This window comes from Canis lupus, chromosome 32 (assembly GCF_048164855.1).
Source record: "Canis lupus baileyi chromosome 32, mCanLup2.hap1, whole genome shotgun sequence".
Lineage (NCBI taxonomy): Eukaryota > Metazoa > Chordata > Mammalia > Carnivora > Canidae > Canis > Canis lupus.
Genome location: NC_132869.1, coordinates 12,934,519 through 12,953,533, shown reverse-complemented (window position 1 = coordinate 12,953,533; position 19,015 = coordinate 12,934,519). Strand labels below are relative to the sequence as shown.

General features: G+C 40.0%; 1 protein-coding gene and 1 pseudogene across 3 annotated transcripts in view; both read right to left on the bottom strand.

Annotated features, from left to right (window-relative positions):
- The window catches only part of STARD9 (StAR related lipid transfer domain containing 9), a 135,788-nt gene that overhangs the window by 94,726 nt on the left and 22,047 nt on the right, over positions 1–19,015 (bottom strand). The window lies entirely within an intron of this gene.
- LOC140622930 (importin subunit alpha-1 pseudogene) lies at positions 3,665–4,606 on the bottom strand (annotated as a pseudogene).

Sequence of the window (19,015 nt, the reverse complement as noted above, 5' to 3'; positions counted from 1 at the left end):
CTCTTGCACTGTTGGTGGGAATGTGAACTGGTACAGCCACTCTGGAAAACTGTGTGGAGGCTCCTCAAAGAGTTAAAAACAGAGCTACCCTAGGACCCAGCAATTGCACTGCTGGGAATTTACCCCAAAGATACAGATGCAGTGAAAAACCGAGACACCTGCACTCCAATGTTTATAGCAGCAATGTCCACAAGAGCCAAACTGTGGAAGGACCCTCGGTGTCCATTGAAAGATGAATGGATAAAGAAGATGTGGTCTATGTATACAATGGAATAATCAGTCATTAGAAATGACAAATACCCACCATTTGCTTCAATGTGGATGGAACTGGAGGGTATTATGCTGAGTGAAGGAAGTCAATCGGAGAAGGACAAACATTATATGGTTTCATTCATTCGGAGAATATAAAAAATAGTGAAAGGGATTATAGGGGAAAGAGAATATGAGTGGGAAATATCAGAGAGGGTGACAGGACATGAGATACTCCTAACTCTGGGAAATGAACAAGGGGTTGTGGAAAGGGAAGTGGGCAGGGGGATGGGGTGACTGAGTGACAGGCACTGAAGGGGGCACTTGATGGGATGAGCACTGGGTGTTATACTATATGTTGACAAATCGAACTCCAATAAAAAAAATATACAAAAAATAATAAAATAAATAAAATAAAATAAAATAAAATAAAATAAAATAAAATAAAATAAAATAAAATAAAATAAAATAAAAAAATTGGGATATCATTCATGCTAGGGGGAAATGCTTTATTTCCTTTTTATTTACTTTCCTCTTCTCCTTTCCTCTTTCCTCCCTTCTACATTAACCCCATACCTTCAGGTAATACGTTAACAACTAGCATCCTTTCTTGTTCTTCCCACAGAATCATAAACAGGCACACTCTCACATATTTGTAAGTTCTGGTTATTTCTTTTAAAAATGGGATGTCATTGAGGCTCTTTGGGTGGCTCAGTTAAGCATCTGACTCTTGGTTTTGGCTTAGTTCATGACCTCAGCATAGTGAGATAGAGCTCCCCATTCCCCCATCAGGCTTTGCACTGGGCATGGAACCTGCTTAAGATTCTCTCTCTCTCCCTTTCCCTGCCCATTCCGAACCCCACACTCATTGTCTCTCTCTCAAAAAAAATTTTTTATAACATAAAAATTTCAAGAATTAAAATGGGATGTTATTGTTATTATACTCAGTATCATCTCATGAAAACTCTTCTAAGTCACGTGCAATATATTCCATGGCATAAATGTATCAAAATTGATTCAACCACTCCCCATAAGAATGGGCAATCACTTTGTTTCTACTACTTTATCCCTACTAACAGTGTTTAAAAAAATATCCTTAGCCATAAATCTTCATGTACTGGTATTTTTATTTTTTATAGAATAAGTTTCAGGAATGGGACTGCTAAGTCAAAGGGTAAAATATTTATTTTCATAGATATTGGCAGATTATTTTCCAAAAATTTCTATTAACAATGGATAAGTACCCTTTTCTTCCTATTTCTACTAGCAATCAGTATTACTGCTTTTTCTACTGCTCTTAGTTTGAATGATACAAACTCACATCTCATTATTATTGTAATAACAGTGAGTTTGAATTTATCGTTCATTTTTTGGCCATTAGGATTTGTTCTCCTAGAAATGGCCTATTCATATTCTTTGCCCATTTTTCTACAGAACTATTTTTCTTGTCAATATAAAAGACTCTTAGTATATTATAAACAGCAGGGCTATATCCGCCACAGGCACTGTAAATATTTTTTCTCCGAATCTATTGACTTTTAAGTTAAAAGACTTTTTTAAGTTATAGGTTTACAGAAAAACTTAACAGAAGGTACAGAAACTCCATGTACTTCTTCAGTTATCTCCCACCTTCTCAGTTCCCCCCATTTGTTACAAAAGGTGAGACAATATTGATATATTATTATTAACAAAGTCCCATAGTTCAAATTAGGGTTGCTTCTTTGTGTTGTACAGTTCTATGAATTCTGAAAGATCTATAACCACATGTATCCATCATCACAGTATCATACAGAATAATTTCACTGCCCTAATTCTACCCTATATTCTACCTTCCTCCCTCTCCCCAAGTGTCATATACTTAGAATCATAATATGAAGGCTTTTTAGATTGGCTTCTTTCATTTAGTAATATGCATTAGGGTTCTTCCCTGTCTTTTCATGTTGTGATAATGCATGTCTTTTTCGGTACTGAATAATATTCCATTGTCTGGATGTACCACAGTTTATCCATTTATCTAATGAAGGACAATTTTGACTGCTTCCAAGTTTTGGCAATTAATAAAGCTGCTGAAACATTTCAAGCACAACTTTTTTTATGTGGACATGAAGTTTTCAACCTTTGGGTAAATACCAAGGAGCATGACTAAGCCAAAGCCAACTTTCCCTTCATCTTGCACCAAGATCTCCTAGAATCCATGCATTCTAATCTTTACCTCTGGGAACTCCAAAACAGTCCCTACATCTGTATAAAGTCCTATACCAGCTTCTTCTATTAGAACTGCAACAAAGCCTGAGGCCTCCCCTGAACTCTCTAGGTCCTGTCAGCTGATCCCATACTTATTGCAGCCCCCCTCTTTTTTAAGGTAAAGAAAAGGGTGGGATTTGTTATTTATAGTACAAAGAAATTCCACAGAGAAATAAGAACCCCAAGGGTGCCTGGGTGGCTCAGTTAAGCATCTGTCTTCAGCTCAGGTCATGAGCTCAGGGTCCTGGGATGGAGCTCCATACCAGCTCAGGGGGGAATTTGCTTCTCCCTCTGCCCCTCCCCCTGCTCATGCTTGCTCTTTCTTCTCTCAAGTAAATAAATAAAATCTTTAAAAGAAAGTTAGAAAGTGGGAAGCCCCGGTGGCTTAGCGGTTTAGCGCCGCCTTCAGCCCAGGGCATGATCCTGGAGACCTGGGATCAAGTCCCACGTTGGGCTCCCTGCTTCTCCCTCTGCCTGTGTCTCTACCTCTCCCTCTCTCTCTCTGTGTCTCTCATGAATAAATAAATAAAATATTAAAAAGTTAGAAAGGAAGAAAAGGAAGAAGGAAAGGAAGGAAGGGTGGGTGGAAGGGAGAGGAAGGATCAATCCATTGAGTAGAGGCTTCATACAGTATATATAGTTTGGAACTATTCAAGTACAGTTTTATCATAAAAAGTGCTAAAATAACAAACCACATTTTAAAAGTCCTTAGCAGAAAAATCAGTAAGACAGGGGTGCCTAGGTGGCTCAGTCTGTTAAGCATCTTTGGCTCAGGTCATGATCTTGGGGTCCTGGGACCAAGCCCCACATGGGTCTCTGCTTGTCCTTCTCCCTCTCCCTTTGCCCCCTCCCAACTCGTGCACACATGCACACGCACACTCTCTCTCAAATAAGTAAAATCTAACCAAAAAAAAGAAAAAACAGAAAGACAAACTTATACCAAAAATAGACTTTATGCCTCAGATGTACAATCTAAAAGTTAAAGGCCCCAGGAGTGGCATCCTTAACTTGTTTGGCTAGTTTCTGGCACAAAATTTTGATATTCCCCTTCCTCTATAGGGAAATACATCTCAATCAAGCTTAATGAAGCTTTGTACACAGACTCATTTTCATAGTTTTTTAGACCTTCAATTTTGTCTAAAACCCCACATTCTTTAATTATACTAGTTTCTCAACAGCTGGAAAGATATATAAAATGGCATCCAGAATGACCACTGTCACCAGTCACACCTGGCAATTCAGTAGCTCCTAGAAGCTTCCCAAGTTGGGTCACAACTCCTATTTTCACAATCATTTCAATCTGTTCATTTGGACCATCTGGTAAGGGAGAAAATGGCCCATCAGTTATCTTCTAATACTCCTGGGTTATCAGAAGGCAGGAAATGAACTCAATAAGAAAAATTTGCTAAACAGCATCTAATGGAGGTACATGATTCTTGTTGCAACAAAGGTGTGAATGAGTCCAGGTAGGAGGATGCAAGTAACTGCATATTAAAGATGATATATTAGGAACTGTAAGATGAGCCGACAGTGGATCAATTGCACCATATTTGATAACCAAGTCTTGGAAAACTGAACCATCACCTGCCAATGCTTCCTAGACCCCACACAGCTTGTGCACTGTGATGAGAGGATGTCAAGAGAGAATTAAGTGCTATCTACCACTGCCTTGGTTTGTTCTGATACCCTAGAAGCAATGTCTGTGAGCACTGAATCAGATCCAAACTGAAGGAGATGACCATCAGTTCTGCCGAAGGACACAAAGTGTGGAATCAAACCAGCCCAGATTATGTTGTCTATGAGGAACTGTTTTTCCCTAGAAAGCCATTTCCTAACAGCCTGGGTAGCTTGAAGCTGGTCTTCCAAATCTGTTGCTATTTATGACTTTGATAATGTCATCAACAGATCAATTTACAGTGCTCTGGTTGTTGCAATTTTCTTGCAGTGGAGAGACAACACCACCAAGAAAAGAGCTTACAATGCTCCTTCAGCCTGTGGTCATCCTTCTTAACTTTCCTCAGCTCCACATTAACTTGTATTCAGCACCACTCATTTCTGTACTATCTTTCCCCTTGGTTCTTGATTGTAAGGCAGCCAGTTGTTGAATTGGCATTCTTTGGTTTCATTCATATGGGGAATATAAAAACTAGTGAAAGGAATTATAGGGGAAAGGAGAGAAAATGAGTGGGAAATATCAGAGAGGGTGACAGAACATGAGAGACTCCTAACTCTGGGAAACGAACAGGGGTGGTGGAAAGAGAGGTGGGCGGGGGGGTTGGGGTGACTGGGTGACGGGCACTGAGGGGGGCACTTGATGTTATACAATATGTTGGCAAACTGAACTCCAATAAAAAATATACAAAAAAATTAAATAAAACTAGTAACAATGCTAAAAAAAAAAAAAGAATTGGCATTCCCATTGGTGGACACAGCTATGAGACAAAGGGAGAAAACTACAGAGCCGGCTTAGGCTATCACAGAAGGCAGTATGGACCCCACAGCTTCTTAGTTTTAAGAAAATTGGGGGCTCAGAATGGAGGGAGGGTGAGAAACATTCAAGTCTCTCTCTAGAGAGTCTGTAAGCATGTGATTTCCCTGATTCTTCAACCTCTTGGCAGAATGTGCTCCAAATAGTTTCCCCCACCATCCTGTAAAATACTAGAAATTCTCTCCATTAGAGTAATTCATTTGAGTTAGTTGTAACATCATAGTGTCCTACTTAAAATGTACATGTGGGGGAAACAGGAGGGGTAAAAAAATGTACATGCAAAACTACACACATACATAAATAATAAAATACACAAGCTACCAGGAAGGGCACTGGGATACATTATTTTGAATGGAAAAGTGAGTGGAGAAATTATTGTATGCTGGATAAAATCTTGATCAGGTATTATAGAATAACAACAACAGCAACGGGTAACATTTATGTAACGTTTATTACCGCTAAGCACTATTCTAGGTGCTTTATATTGTTTTACTCATTTAGTCCTCAAAACAACTGAGGTAGGTATCATTATTATTTCCCTTTTACAGATTAGATAACTGAAGCACAGAGAGGTAAAGGGACCAGCCCAGGATCACAGCCAGAAATTAGTGAATCTGGGAAATAAAACATATTTTTAATCACTATATTTCACCACCTTTCATCTAGGAAGGAGATGGGGTGTCAAGAGTTAAGTCTAGGGTCTCTGGTACCAACCCTAAAAAATATCCTCTCTATTGAATGCAATTCTTTTTCTCATCTTTATCAAAAGATAACAACAGAAATTCCCATCTGTTTCTTCAGTCCACTTATCTAGGGCTTTTTTTTCCTGAAAAGTTGGGAAAAAAGTAAGGAAAGAGAAAATTGTCCATAACAGCAGTACTTCTATAGAGGTAATAAATACACATACTCATTTATGCAGACATACATGCATGAGAAACATAAATTCATATTCCCAGTTTAAGCTCCTGATTCCTCAAGGAACCAGGAAAATTGAGCTTTGAGATCACCAAAACACATATCTTTGTTTATATAAGATTTTGCTATTTCTAAAATGTTGTTTTGCTAAAGAATGTTCACATGGACAACTATATGAATGCATGTGAAATCTAATAGGTCCCATATGCAGTTTTCCTACCCTCTGGACATAAGCAAGGAATTCCTAGAATAGACAGACAGATATCTTGCTCTACTACTTCCCTTTTCCTTGCAAACAGACGGATTCATTAGACAGGATCTTGTGAGAAAAGATGAAAGATGGCTTTACTGGAAAGGAATCCAAAGTTCTTGCCATTCCCACAACCATTTCTAAAAGACAATCACAAGTAGCTCCCTGATCATAATCTGCCATGTTTTCTGTCATTTGACCCTGCTTTCCAGGCCCCAACTAAGTGAGCACATTCAGCATGGGCCTAAGAGAGACTATCAGCCATAAGGTGACCCAAATAAGAATACTAATAGGGTATGCCAAATTAGATAAAGATTAGCCGGCATTATCATCAACTCTGAATGGGAGATAGCTGCCATCAGACTCTTAACAGTTACTGCTGAATTCTGAGCCATAACAAATAATGTTCCAGGGTCATATGGCCCAGCTGTGTGACTGCTAAGAGTTTCCAGTTTCCTATTTCCTGACATAATTTTACACTCATGACCCATCCTGTGATATAATCTGATCACCTTCTTCCATGAAGCCTGAGAAAGCCCTATTACAATGGCAAGTTCAATTGTCAACAGCAACAAGTACAAAGCAGAAACAATGAGCAGCGGTGTCGTAAGTGGATCTGTTAGCAGTTTGTTCAGTAGTTGGCCTGGACAAAGACAATGCCGGTGGCAATATGGAAAACACTTTGATTATCAAGGCTGAGGGAGTTTTTGCCTAGTCATAGGCAGCATCGAAGAATAGTAAGCTGTGTCACAGATTCAAGGATACTGTACAAAATAAAGGGAGATTAGAGATCCAAGAGAAGGTCTTCATTCCATAAGGTGGAAGTTCCAAGAGCTAGAATGTCTGCAACAATTGAGGCAAATCACCTGGAAATCTTTCCATTCCTAAGAGTTAAGAATCCTATAGGGCAGGGGTCAGAAAATTCTTTCTTTTGAGGACCAGAGAGCAAATATATTAATTAGGCTTACTGGGCCATATGGTCTGTCATAGCTACTTAACTGTCTTTGTAGTACAAAAGCATCCACTGATATTACAGAAACAAATGGGCATAGCTATGTTCCAACAAAACTTTACTGAAACAGGTGATGGCCAGAGTTGGCCCACAGGCCATAGTTTCCCAATCCCTCTAAAAAAGTCCTTTTAGAGCCAAAATCTTAAAAAATACAAGTTGGTCTATGGGTTTCAAGAGGAAAAGGAATCAAAGCATGACTAAAATGAATCCCGCATATGTGAAAGGTATTCTAATCCTTATAAATACATTAAAATCATTTATCACTAAAAATAAAATGAAAGTGTATGTACAGATCACCTTATCTATTTTCAGTAATGACTGATACTGTACCTAAGTTAAAGTCATTGAATAAGCTCCACACCGAATAATCTACTAGTCACGACAGGCTAAGTAAGGGTATTTTAGCAAACTGCCAAAGCATGGTAGCTTAAAATAACTATTTTTATTTCATTATTTCTGGTTCATGCTACATCAGTAGGAGAGTCTTAGGTTTGTAGCTTTCCTGAGACCCAGCTGACAGAACAATCTATTTCTAATGTTGCTTCACGGTGCCAGAAGAAAAAAGGACTTGGAAGGTCATACCCCAACAACTGAATGCTCAGACATAATTTCTGTTCATAACACATTGTACAAAACTAATCATATGGCCTCACCTCACACAACAGGACCAGTAAGTAAAATTCTATTACAAAGGTGAAGAACCATGAATATTCAGTAAGTAGCATGAATGGCTATCACAAAGCAATAGTTAAGCCATTTTTATCTAATTGATCACAAAATGAAAAATTTTTAAAGATTTTATTTATTTATTCATGAGAGACACAGAGAGAGAGGCAGAGACACAGACAGAAGGTGAAGCAGGCTCCCCACAAGGAGCCTGATGTGGAACTTGATCACAAACCCTGGGATCATGGCCTGAGCCGAAGGTAGACATTCCACCCGCTGACCCATCCAGGCGTCCCAAAATGAGATTTTTAATAGCAAACATTTCTGATTAACTGGTTAGCCAGAAACCACTGTCTACTTGATTTAAATTAAAATTTCAAGTTCTTTGGTCTATTTTTCCTTAGTGTCTAGTATCACTGACCATGGGATATAACCAGAAACTGCATGGGGAGCAGGGTTCTCCAGGAAGTATTGGGGATGGGATTCACAAAGGGGTACTGCCATATTCCACTCTGAGACCAGCATATATTTCACAATTCCTTAGGTTCCCCACTGTAGTCTCCTAGATCAACTTTAATGGTATAGCAGGTGCTGTTAATGTTCCACCCACAAACACTTGGATTCCTTTACCATTTTCATGTACATTGGGCAGCTGATGTGCTTTACTCCCCAAATCAATACCAGTGTCTCAGTCTCTTCTTAGAGCACTGCCCTCAGGTTACTGTAACTCCTTTTGAAAGCCAGATGTTCTGGGAGTCATCCTTAACCAATGACTGATGGATCCAAGAAAACTAATCAGAAAATTCTTGATTAGGAAAACTCTAAACTGTCTTTAAAACACCTCTATGAGTTGCTTGGCCTCTTTCCCTTCCCTGCTGGTCTTACTTCCCCACCCCACCTATTATTTCTTTCCTGGCAACACTTCCTAATAAATTACCTTTATATAACTCCTCACCTTGGAGTCAGTTACAGAGGAAGCCAGCCTAGAAACAGCCCACCCACAGCCAAAGGATATGTGGTGCTATAGAAAGAGGCCAGGATTTGGACTCAGAAGACTCCAAATAACAAAGTTCCAGCTCTACCACTATTAGATAATGGTAGTCTCTATCAGCCGTTACAAAATGTAGAAATAATGGTACCTGCAACAATTTTGAGATAATCAAATAAATTTGTATTTGTAAACCAGTAACTACATGATGAAGAAGTTAGCTCATTTAAGACAGCTGCTTCCCAAATTCCAGTTTCTCCCCTCAACCTGTAATTATGACTATACTCCCACTTGTCTACAAATAGAAAATTTGTAGAGGAGTGGTTTTCAGATTTTAGCATGCATCATTATCACCAGGAGGGCTGTTAAAAAGAGTTTGATGGGATTCACCCTCAGAATTTTTGGTTCAGTAGGTAAGGTAGAGTCCAAGAATCTGCATTTCTAACAAGTTCCCAGGTAATACTGATGCTGTTGATCTTGATACCTCACTTTAACAACCAACGTGAGAGGAAAAAGTTCAACCACTCTCTGCAAAGAGGAACTGACAAGCCTGCAATGGATCTGCTTTACTATAGAGGAAATTTTTAGAAGATAAAGATAGCTTTTAAAAAAAAAAACTTGTGAGAAAAAAAAATTGTGAGATTTTCTTTCCCATGTTATGGATGCCCTCATCTTATGAAATAAATGTGTGCAAGCAAAGTTGCCTATAAAAATATTTCTGAAGAGAAAATTCTATGTTCTATCTCAATCCTGTAAGGACTTGGATTTAGTTTAAAAAAAAAAAAAAAGGTTCAGACAGCTGCCAGTCTAGTGTCATGATCAATGTTAGGGTACCAAGAAGACCAACAGTTAATTCACTATTGAAATGTACCAAGTAATGTTCAAAGCACTTTGCATGCATTAATAATTTACTCTTCACAATAACTCATGAAGTAGATACCATTATCATCTTCATTTTACAGATGAGGCAAATGAAGGTCAGGAAAGTAGCTAGTAAATGCCAGAGGTGAAAATCAAACCCAAGAAGTTTGGCTCTACCCTCCAGTCTTACCCACAAACAATACCGCACGGTGGATGTTCTTTTAAAAGTCTGCCCTGGGGTGCCTGGGTGGCTCCATCGGTTAAGTGTCTGCCTTCAGCTCAGGTCATGATCTCAGGGTCCTGGGATTGAGCCCCATGTTGGGCTCCCTGCTCAGCAGGGAGTCTCCTTCTCCTTCTCCCTCTGCCCCCTGCTCATGCTCTCTTTCTATCTCAAATAAATGAGTAAAATCTTTTTAAAAATAAATAAATGGAAGTATGCCCTTTTTACAGAATTCTAACTCTATGATCTTTCTTCTTATTGGCTCCCCTTCATATATATACCTTCCATTCCTATGTGGTCATATGACCAAGCATGAAGCTACTCAAAGCACAGGCACTGCTCCCAAGAAGCTTGCCAACTGCACTGCCAGCATGTGCATAACTCACAATGTTGAGCTATAACACAACTACTAAATACAACATGTACTCAATCTGACCAGTACCAAAATAAGGAGAAATGATGAACAGCAAATATACTAAAATCTCACAGATCTATTCTAATTTTTTAAGTTGGCTCTATGCCCAGTAGGGAGCCGAACACAGAGCTTGAATTCACAACCCTGAGATCAAGAACTGAGCTGAGATCAAGAGTCAGACACAACCAAATGGGCCCCCAAAGGGCCCCAGATCTACTCTATTTTAAAGATGTTCTACATGACATACACATTTGGTAAAGAAATGCACTTTTTGACTTTCAGTGTATTTTATAAATGTACATAAAATATGAACAAAGTAAAATCCATCTCTATAGCTAGAAACCAGCCCAGGGCTAGATGTAAGGAGGTTAGTAGGATACTGACAGCTCTCAGTCTAATTCCATAAACATGCCACATAAAGAAAGCACAATATATAGAGAAATAGAACAGAAGGACGGGGGGAGAAGCATCTTGTCTTAGACCTTAAGTATCAGCACAAGGTTGTTCAAGAAGACCACATACAGTCCTGAAAGTCAGAAAAAGACAGAAGGGTTGAGGAGAAGGCAGGGCTGTGTTTGACCTGACATCTTTTAGATTCACAGATTAGCAGGTTATGTAGTGACATTATTGATATCCACAGAACAGTCATTTGCTCAGGGTCACACAGTAAGTTGGTGGTAGAAGGAAGACTCAATACCTGTGTCCAAACTTTCCATCCACTTGTATTCTTAGACACTTTTAGGAGACCATCCTGATTTCTATCTTGCATCTATTTTGCACAAGATCTCCATTCACTGGTGTTTCAACCTCTCTTCGCCGGGCAAACTCTAAGACCATACATAGTAAGAGTAACCTCTGCAGCCAGTATAGACCCTCTGCCAAGTCTACTAGGAAGAAGCATGATGAGTGTCACACTTGAATGGAGATAAAAGACCTAGCCTCAAACAGTTCACCTCTCAACATTGCAGAGCATTCACTAGAAAAAAAGCCCCAGAAAAGAACTTCAAAATGTATTTTAACAGAGCACAAGTGAGACTTCTGAGGGGCTAGTTACATTCTATTTCTTGGTCTGGATGCTGGTTACATGGATATGCGTGGTTTGTGAAAATTAAAGTGGATAGAAAGTTTGATCTGTATACTTATAACACATGTATCTTTCTATGTGTTTATTTCAATTAAAAGTTTTATTTTTTTACTGAGTGATGGGCACTAAGGAGGGCACTTGATGGGATGAGCACTGGGTGTTTTACTATATGTTGGTAAATCGAATTTAAATAAATTCAGAAAAATATTTTAATAAAAGTTTTCTTTTTCTTTTTATTTTTTTAATAAATTTATTTTTATTGGTGTTCAATTTACCAACATACAGAATAACACCCAGTGCTCATCCCGTCAAGTGCCCCCCTTAGTGCCCGTCACCCAGCCACCCCCACCCCCACCCCCCTCCCTCCTCCCCTTCCACCACCCCTAGTTCATTTCCCAGAGTTAGGAGTCTTTATGTTCTGTCTCCCTTTCTGATATTTCCCACACATTCCTTCTCCCTTCCCTTATATTCCCTTTCACTATTATTTATATTCCCCAAATGAATGAGAACATATAATGTTTGTCCTTCTCCGATTGACTTACTTCACTCAGCATAATACCCTCCAGTTCCATCCACGTTGAAGCAAATGGTGGGTATTTGTCTTTTCTAATGGCTGAGTAATATTCTATTGAATACATAAACCACATCTTCTTTTTTTTTTTTTTTTTTAATTTTTATTTATTTATGATAGTCACACAGAGAGAGAGAGAGGCATAGACACAGGCAGAGGGAGAAGCAGGCTCCATGCACCGGGAGCCCGACGTGGGATTCGATCCCGGGTCTCCAGGATCGCGCCCTGGGCCAAAGGCAGGCGCCAAACCGCTGCGCCACCCAGGGTTCCCAACCACATCTTCTTTATCCATTCATCTTACGACGGACACCGAGGCTCCTTCCACAGTTTGGCTATTGTGGACATTGCTGCTAGAAACATCGGGCTGCAGGTGTCCCGGCGTTTCATTGCATCTGAATCTTTGGGGTAAATCCCCAACAGTGCAATTGCTGGATCGTAGGGCAGGTCTATTTTTAACTCTTTAAGGAACCTCCACACAGTTTTCCAAGTGGCTGCACCAGTTCACATTCCCACCAACACTGTAAGAGGGTTCCCTTTTCTCCACATCCTCTCCAACATTTGTGGTTTCCTGCCTTGTTAATTTTCCCCATTCTCACTGGTGTGAGGTGGTAAAGTTTTCTTTTTAAAAGATTTTATTTGATTTATTTTTAGAGAGACAGAGAGTGCACAAGCATGAGCTGGGGGAGGAGCAGATGGAGAAGTTTCCTTGCTGAACAGGGAGCCCAATGCAGGGCACAATCCTGGAACTCTGGAATCATGACCTGAAGAAACATGCTTAACCAAATGAGCCATCCAGGTGTCCCTCAGTTAAAAGTTTTAAAAAGAGTAGTTCTGTTTTCTCACCAGCAGTAAGTGATGACATGCATCTGCTAAAGAATCCTTTGACCACCCAGTCTCTTCTTTTGCAGAAGCTTGTTCATGACACATCTACTGAGCCAGAGTAAGGACTGTAAACAAAGGCTGGGGTGACAGGATGAGCTCAGGTCATGTTCATAGAGGGTTTCAGAAGTCTTCCTCAACACTGGATTATTTAGGGAGAGTGACATCACCACAGGGGAAGAAGAAAAGAGCATTTCCTCCCTAGCTTTTAGCTTCCTCTTTGTCCCCACTCTCTTCTTATATGTCCCTTATCCAACTCCACTAACCTGAACAGCTAAATATGCAAAAGAGCAAGAGTCCCAGAAGCTGGGTCTCTAGATCTAGGGATGCCTTGGGATGACTATGACAAAGAAACCTGAGTAGACCCTGCAGTACTAAAGAGGGAAGAGAACATCACACTTCTAAGGCTGCAGCTGGGACATGATACCCATGCACAACACACAGTACACATTCAGTTAACATTGACTGAATAAATGAATATTTTATCCATGAACTGAATCCAAAAAGTGTGCAATAAATGTGTGCTGAATAAAACTGAATGATGGTCTACTCTAAATCCTGCCTGCATTAATTCTGCATATTTGACTTTAACCAAGATGAATGGTTAGTATCTTCCACAGAGCACTGTTTTCATATTTTTGAATGTGTTCACAAAGGCTGTTTACCACCCTTTGTTTTTTGTTTTTTAATTTATTTTTAATTTATTTTTTATTGGTGTTCAATTTGCCAACATATAGAATAACACCCAGTGCTCATCCCATCAAGTGCCCCCCTCAGTGCCCGTCACCCAGCCACCCCCACCCCCTGCTCACCTCCCTTTCTACCACCCCTTGTTCGTTTCCCAGAGTTAGGAGTCTTTCATGTTCTGTCTCCCTTTCTGATATTTACCACTCATTTTTTTCTCCTTTCCCCTTTATTCCTTTCACTATTTTTTATATTCCCCAAATGAATGAGACCATATAATGTTTGTCCTTCTCCGATTGACTTATTTCACTCAGCATAATACTCTCCAGTTCCATTCACGTTGAAGCAAATGGTGGGTATTTGTCATTTCTAATGGCTGAGTAATATTCCATTGTATACCTAGACCACATCTTCTTTATCCATTCATCTTTTGATGGACACCAAGACTCCTTCCAGTTTGGCTATTGTGGACATTGCTGCTATAAACATCAGGGTGCAGGTGTCCCAGCGTTTCACTGTATCTGTATCTTTGGGTGTTTACTACCCTTTGTAACAGGTCCTATCAGGCAGCACTCTGCGGACAGTCAAGTAGAATGATGTTGCTTCAAGCTGAGTTGTTAATACTTTTATCTAAGAAGTAAGCAAGCCTGGAGGATGGAGTTTCTGTTTTTAACTCTCATTCCTGCCTAAGTGGGAAAAGTTTTCCTGCAACCATGCTGCTAGGAATAAATTTCCTGTTTTCAATTTTGTTTAGTCTGAATAGGTCTCTAGAGACCAATCTTAATGCTGAGGAAGCAAATGAACTGGGCTCCCAATACAGTTCCAGTTTCGTAGTTGGGTTCAGCCAGCCTGATGAAGCCCATTTCATTCCCAGGAATCTAAGCCCTAAAGAGATCAGTTTTGTGTTGATCTGCACAGCATTCTGTCTTATGCATCCCACTGGCAGGAGCCCTTCTCCCTAGAGCCACACTTCCCCCCTCCAACACTGAACATTAGTTTGGCAAAGAGAAGAACTGCATATTAGAATTGCAAGATCTCCAACCACAGTGGTATGGGGCACCTTAACCCTTCATATTAAGTAATCTCAACCAAATAAAGCATGACTCCAACCTCAGCCAACAGCCCTGGGACTATCTCAAGATTACCACTACCACTTACCAAACTGTAGGCAAAAGACAAAAAAGATGATGAAGACAGCTTGATAGTGGTGAGCATTCAGTTCAGCAATTATCTGCTGGCGACAACAAAGAGAGGAACTGACATAAACCTGGCCAGTTAGGGACGTGGGACTGATTATCAATGGAGCATGGTTAATAAACTTTTAAAAATCCTAACAGAGGTGTGACTAAGTGGCTCAGTCAGTTAAGCAGCTGCCATTGGCTAAGGTCACGATTCCAGGGTCCTGGGATCGAATCTCACTACAGGCTCCCTGCTGGATGAGCAGACTGCTTCTCCCTCTCCAATGTTTGTGTTCTCCTGCTCTCTCCCTCTCACCAATAAATAAATAAATTTTTTAAAAATAAATAAATAATAAAAAAGAAAAATCAATAAAAATCCTAGCAGAGCTGGAAAACGTCTAAGAGATTCATTCTCTCTGGTGCATAAATGCTTCTATGTGAAAAATACTGAGATGAGAGTTCATCTTTGTTGAAAATTAAATACTTGGAAATTAAAGCTGGTGGGATATAGGGTAAATCTAGATAACAATGTAGGCTTTCATTTAATTCAAATATAGATATTATTTTTTTTTCTTCTGGAGGTCCTCCAGACTCAATCTGGAGGTCCTGCACTTATTCTTCCCCTCTCCAATATGAAAGTGGACACTGCAGGGTATCTTCACAAATAAGAAACCTACTCAAAAAAACAAGCACCAGGAAATGCTGAGCTGTGCCAGGAAGGAAAAGGAGCACAATGGGTGACAGGGTTAGTGCACAGATCCCAGACTCTTTCATGAGCATCTTTGGTTACACCTCATCATTTTTAAAGCCCACTTCAAAACGTGACCCCTGGTTAGAAGGGGTGAATCTCTTTGCTATGAAGTGTGAGCTACTTCTTGTGTCTCACAGTTGGCTCATTTATGGCTATTCTGAGAATTTAGAACAAAACATCCTGACTGCACCTATAGGCAAGCATTTGCTTTAGATACAAAATTAAAAAGAGGTGGAGTTCTCCATATCTCAGAGAGAGGCATCAATAGGAAGACTTAAAGACACATGCTCCTTATTCATGATTTTGGGGTCCTTTCCTACAATAAATGCAAAGTTTAACAGCCCAAATTTTTCTATTTGTCAGCTAATGCATATCATATTTCAAATATAAGAGGCAGGCACATAGGAGGAGTCGTTTCACACAGCAGGCAGCAGAGCATAGTGGAACAAGGGCTTTGGAGACAGCAGATCTGGGTTTCAATCTGGGCTCCATCTCTTAGTAGTGTGGCAGTAGTCAAGTTACCTAACCTCCCTGAACCTCAGTTTTCATGTCTCTACAATAGGGATAATAATAACACACTTTACAGGGTTGTTGTAAAGAGTAAATGAGGTAATAAGTCAGACACTCAGTTCAGTATGTAGAACAGAGTAGGTTCTCAAGAAATGGTATTTTCTCGGGGCATCTGGGTAACTCAGTCAGTTAAGCATTTGCCTTAGGCTCAGGTCATGATCCTGGGATCAAGCCCCACATAGGGCTCCCTGCTCAGTGGGAAGTCTGCTTCTCCCTCTGCCTATGCCCCTCCCCTCGCTTGTGCTGTCTGAAATAAATAAAATCTTGAAAGAAAGAAAGAAAGAAAGAAAGAAAGAAAGAAAGAAAGAAAGAAAGAAAGAAAGAAAGAAAGGAAGGAAGGAAGGAAGGAAGGAAGGAAGGAAGGAAGGAAGGAAGGAAGGAAGGAAGGAAGGAAGAAAGAAAGAAAGAAAGAAAGAAGAAATGGTATTTTCTTTTTCATTTCCCACTTAAGCGAGTTGGTCATGAGAATGTTTTCCAAAATTAAATACAACTTTTCCAAACTCTGAAATCAAATCTCTAAACTACCTAAGAATATTTCCAGATGCTTATTGAAGGAGGAAGTTACTTCTATTTTCTTAAAATCTCTGATGTGGGGAAAAAAGGAAAAGCAATACCAACCAGAAACCACATTAGTGCCTTAAACCATATCACTATCACACACAAGAAGGGGTTAGCTTAATAGGGGAGGAATAGTAAAGGGAACAAAAGTAATTAGGGGTTCCCACTCCTGTCAGATCTCTTCTCATCTGAGTAGAACCACTATCTCTACCAGCTATATGGAAGCTGTATTAATTCTCCTCCTACATCAATTGAGCACACAACCCTATAAGGCATTTGTATTTTATCAAACTGCATAACTACTGAGATAAGAGTCTGGCAACAAAATGCCTGACAAAGGCATATCTCCCACTTCTAGGAGGAAAAGCAAGAAAAAAGAATTTAATACACTCTTCTGTTTACCTCTTCCACTCCTGGGGACCAGATGTAAGGGGCTTTTTGTATATAGAAAATGATCTTATGAGTTATCTGCTTCTGCCCAGAGACCAACTCCCCAGGGGCTCTGCCTTTTCCAACTTCTAAATACAAACTGAGGGATGTCTGGGCACATCTGGTCATCATTTGATTTCAGGCTTCTATTGTGTTCAGTCTGTGGGGGGAAATAAGTCTATAAATAGCTCATGCTGCTATGCCTTACATTTAAAAAAATGAGAAACCATCAACTGCCTTTCCTGGAGAGAGACGACAGGTCTTCACTGAATCCAGCTCCCTCCTTAATGATCATACATTAAGTCAGTATGCTAAGTAGCCAGCTTCAATCAACTAATTCAGATATCTATTTTATTATAAGAGTAAAGGGTACCTAGAAAGAAAACCAGGAGGGAGCTCCAATTAAATTGGTGAATGAAATTTTTTTAATTTAAAAAAAAATGTTTTAGGGAGAAAGAGGGGGCAGAGGGAAAAGGAAAGAGAATATTAAGCAGGTTCCACTCCCAGTGTAGAGACCAACTTGGGGCAATCTCACAACCCTGAGATCATGACCTAAGCTAAAATTTTGATTTTAGTCAGATGCTTAACTGACCTAGCCACTCAGGCTCCCCAAAATTAATGAATGATTTATATGATGCTTTGGGAAGTCTCTGATCTTTTTGGAAACTCACCAAGCTGTGTGGTTAAATCTATTTATGTAAAACACCACCTTCTAGTCTTTTTTTTTTAAAAAGATTTATTTATTTATTCATGATAGACATAGAGAGAGAGAGGCAGAGACACAGGCAGAGGAAGAAGCAGGCTCCGTGTTGGGAGCCCGATGCGGGACTTGATCCTGAGACTCCAGGATCACGCCCTGGGCCAAAGGCAGGTGCCAAACCACTGAGCCACCCAGGGATTCCCTCCCCCCCTTTTTTCTTTAAAGATTCCACCTTCTAGGGGAACCCTGGGTGGCGCAGCGGTTTAGCGCCTGCCTTTGGCCCAGGGCGCGATCCTGGAGACCCGGGATCAAGTCCCAGGTCGGGCTCCCGGTGCATGGAGCCTGCTTCTCCCTCTGCCTATGTCTCTGCCTCTCTCTCTCTCTCTCTCTCTTTCTATCATAAATAAATGCAAATAAAAAAAAACAGATTCCACCTTCTAGTCTTAAAAAAGAAATGTCCTTCCTAACTTTGAAAGAGAGCTCCAGGTTTAAATCCTATTAGTTCCAGAATACATCAGTCATGTTGTGAACTAGTTTTTTTTTTTTTTTAAGATTCAGTTTTGTTTTTTTTTAATTTTAGAGAGGAGGGAGGGACAGAGGGAGAGAGACTCTCAGGCAGACTCCCTGCTGAGCGCAGAGCCTGATGTGGGGCTCATGGGGTTCAATCTCATAAGCCTGAGATCATGACCTGAACCAAAATGAAGCTGGACGTTCCTAACCGACTGAGCTGCCCAGGCACTCCTAAACTAGATTTGACAAGCTCCCTTTCCAACAAAAAATACCTACCTCCCTCTTCAAGTTTTTTCAAACTATTAAAATAAGTATTTACCACACCATGAAGCAATTATCTCTTTTTGTATCTGTCTCCCTCAAGAACTATGAATTCTTTTTTAAGATTTGAGAAAAAGCAAGTATGCACAAGTGGGAGGGGCAAAGGAAGAGAATCTGAAGCGGACTCCTTGCTGAGCACAGAGCTTGAAACAGGGCTCAATCTCAAGACCCTGAGATCATGACCTGAGCCAAAACCAAGAGTTAGACACTTAACCAACTGTGCCACCCCAGGTGCCCCCAAAACTACAAATTTTTAATGGGTAACTACAGTGTCCAATTCTTATTGGTTATTTCCAGGGCTTCGCACAATTCTTGGAATTGGAATATGTTTTTAGTAGATATACATTGAATGAATAACTAAACAAGTTAAAATAATTACATACTATATGACCTTAACGGCTTTCAGAAATTAAAACATCAAGTTGAATGTTGGTTTAAGGGAGAGATAACAGGAAAGGGGCCAACCAAGTAG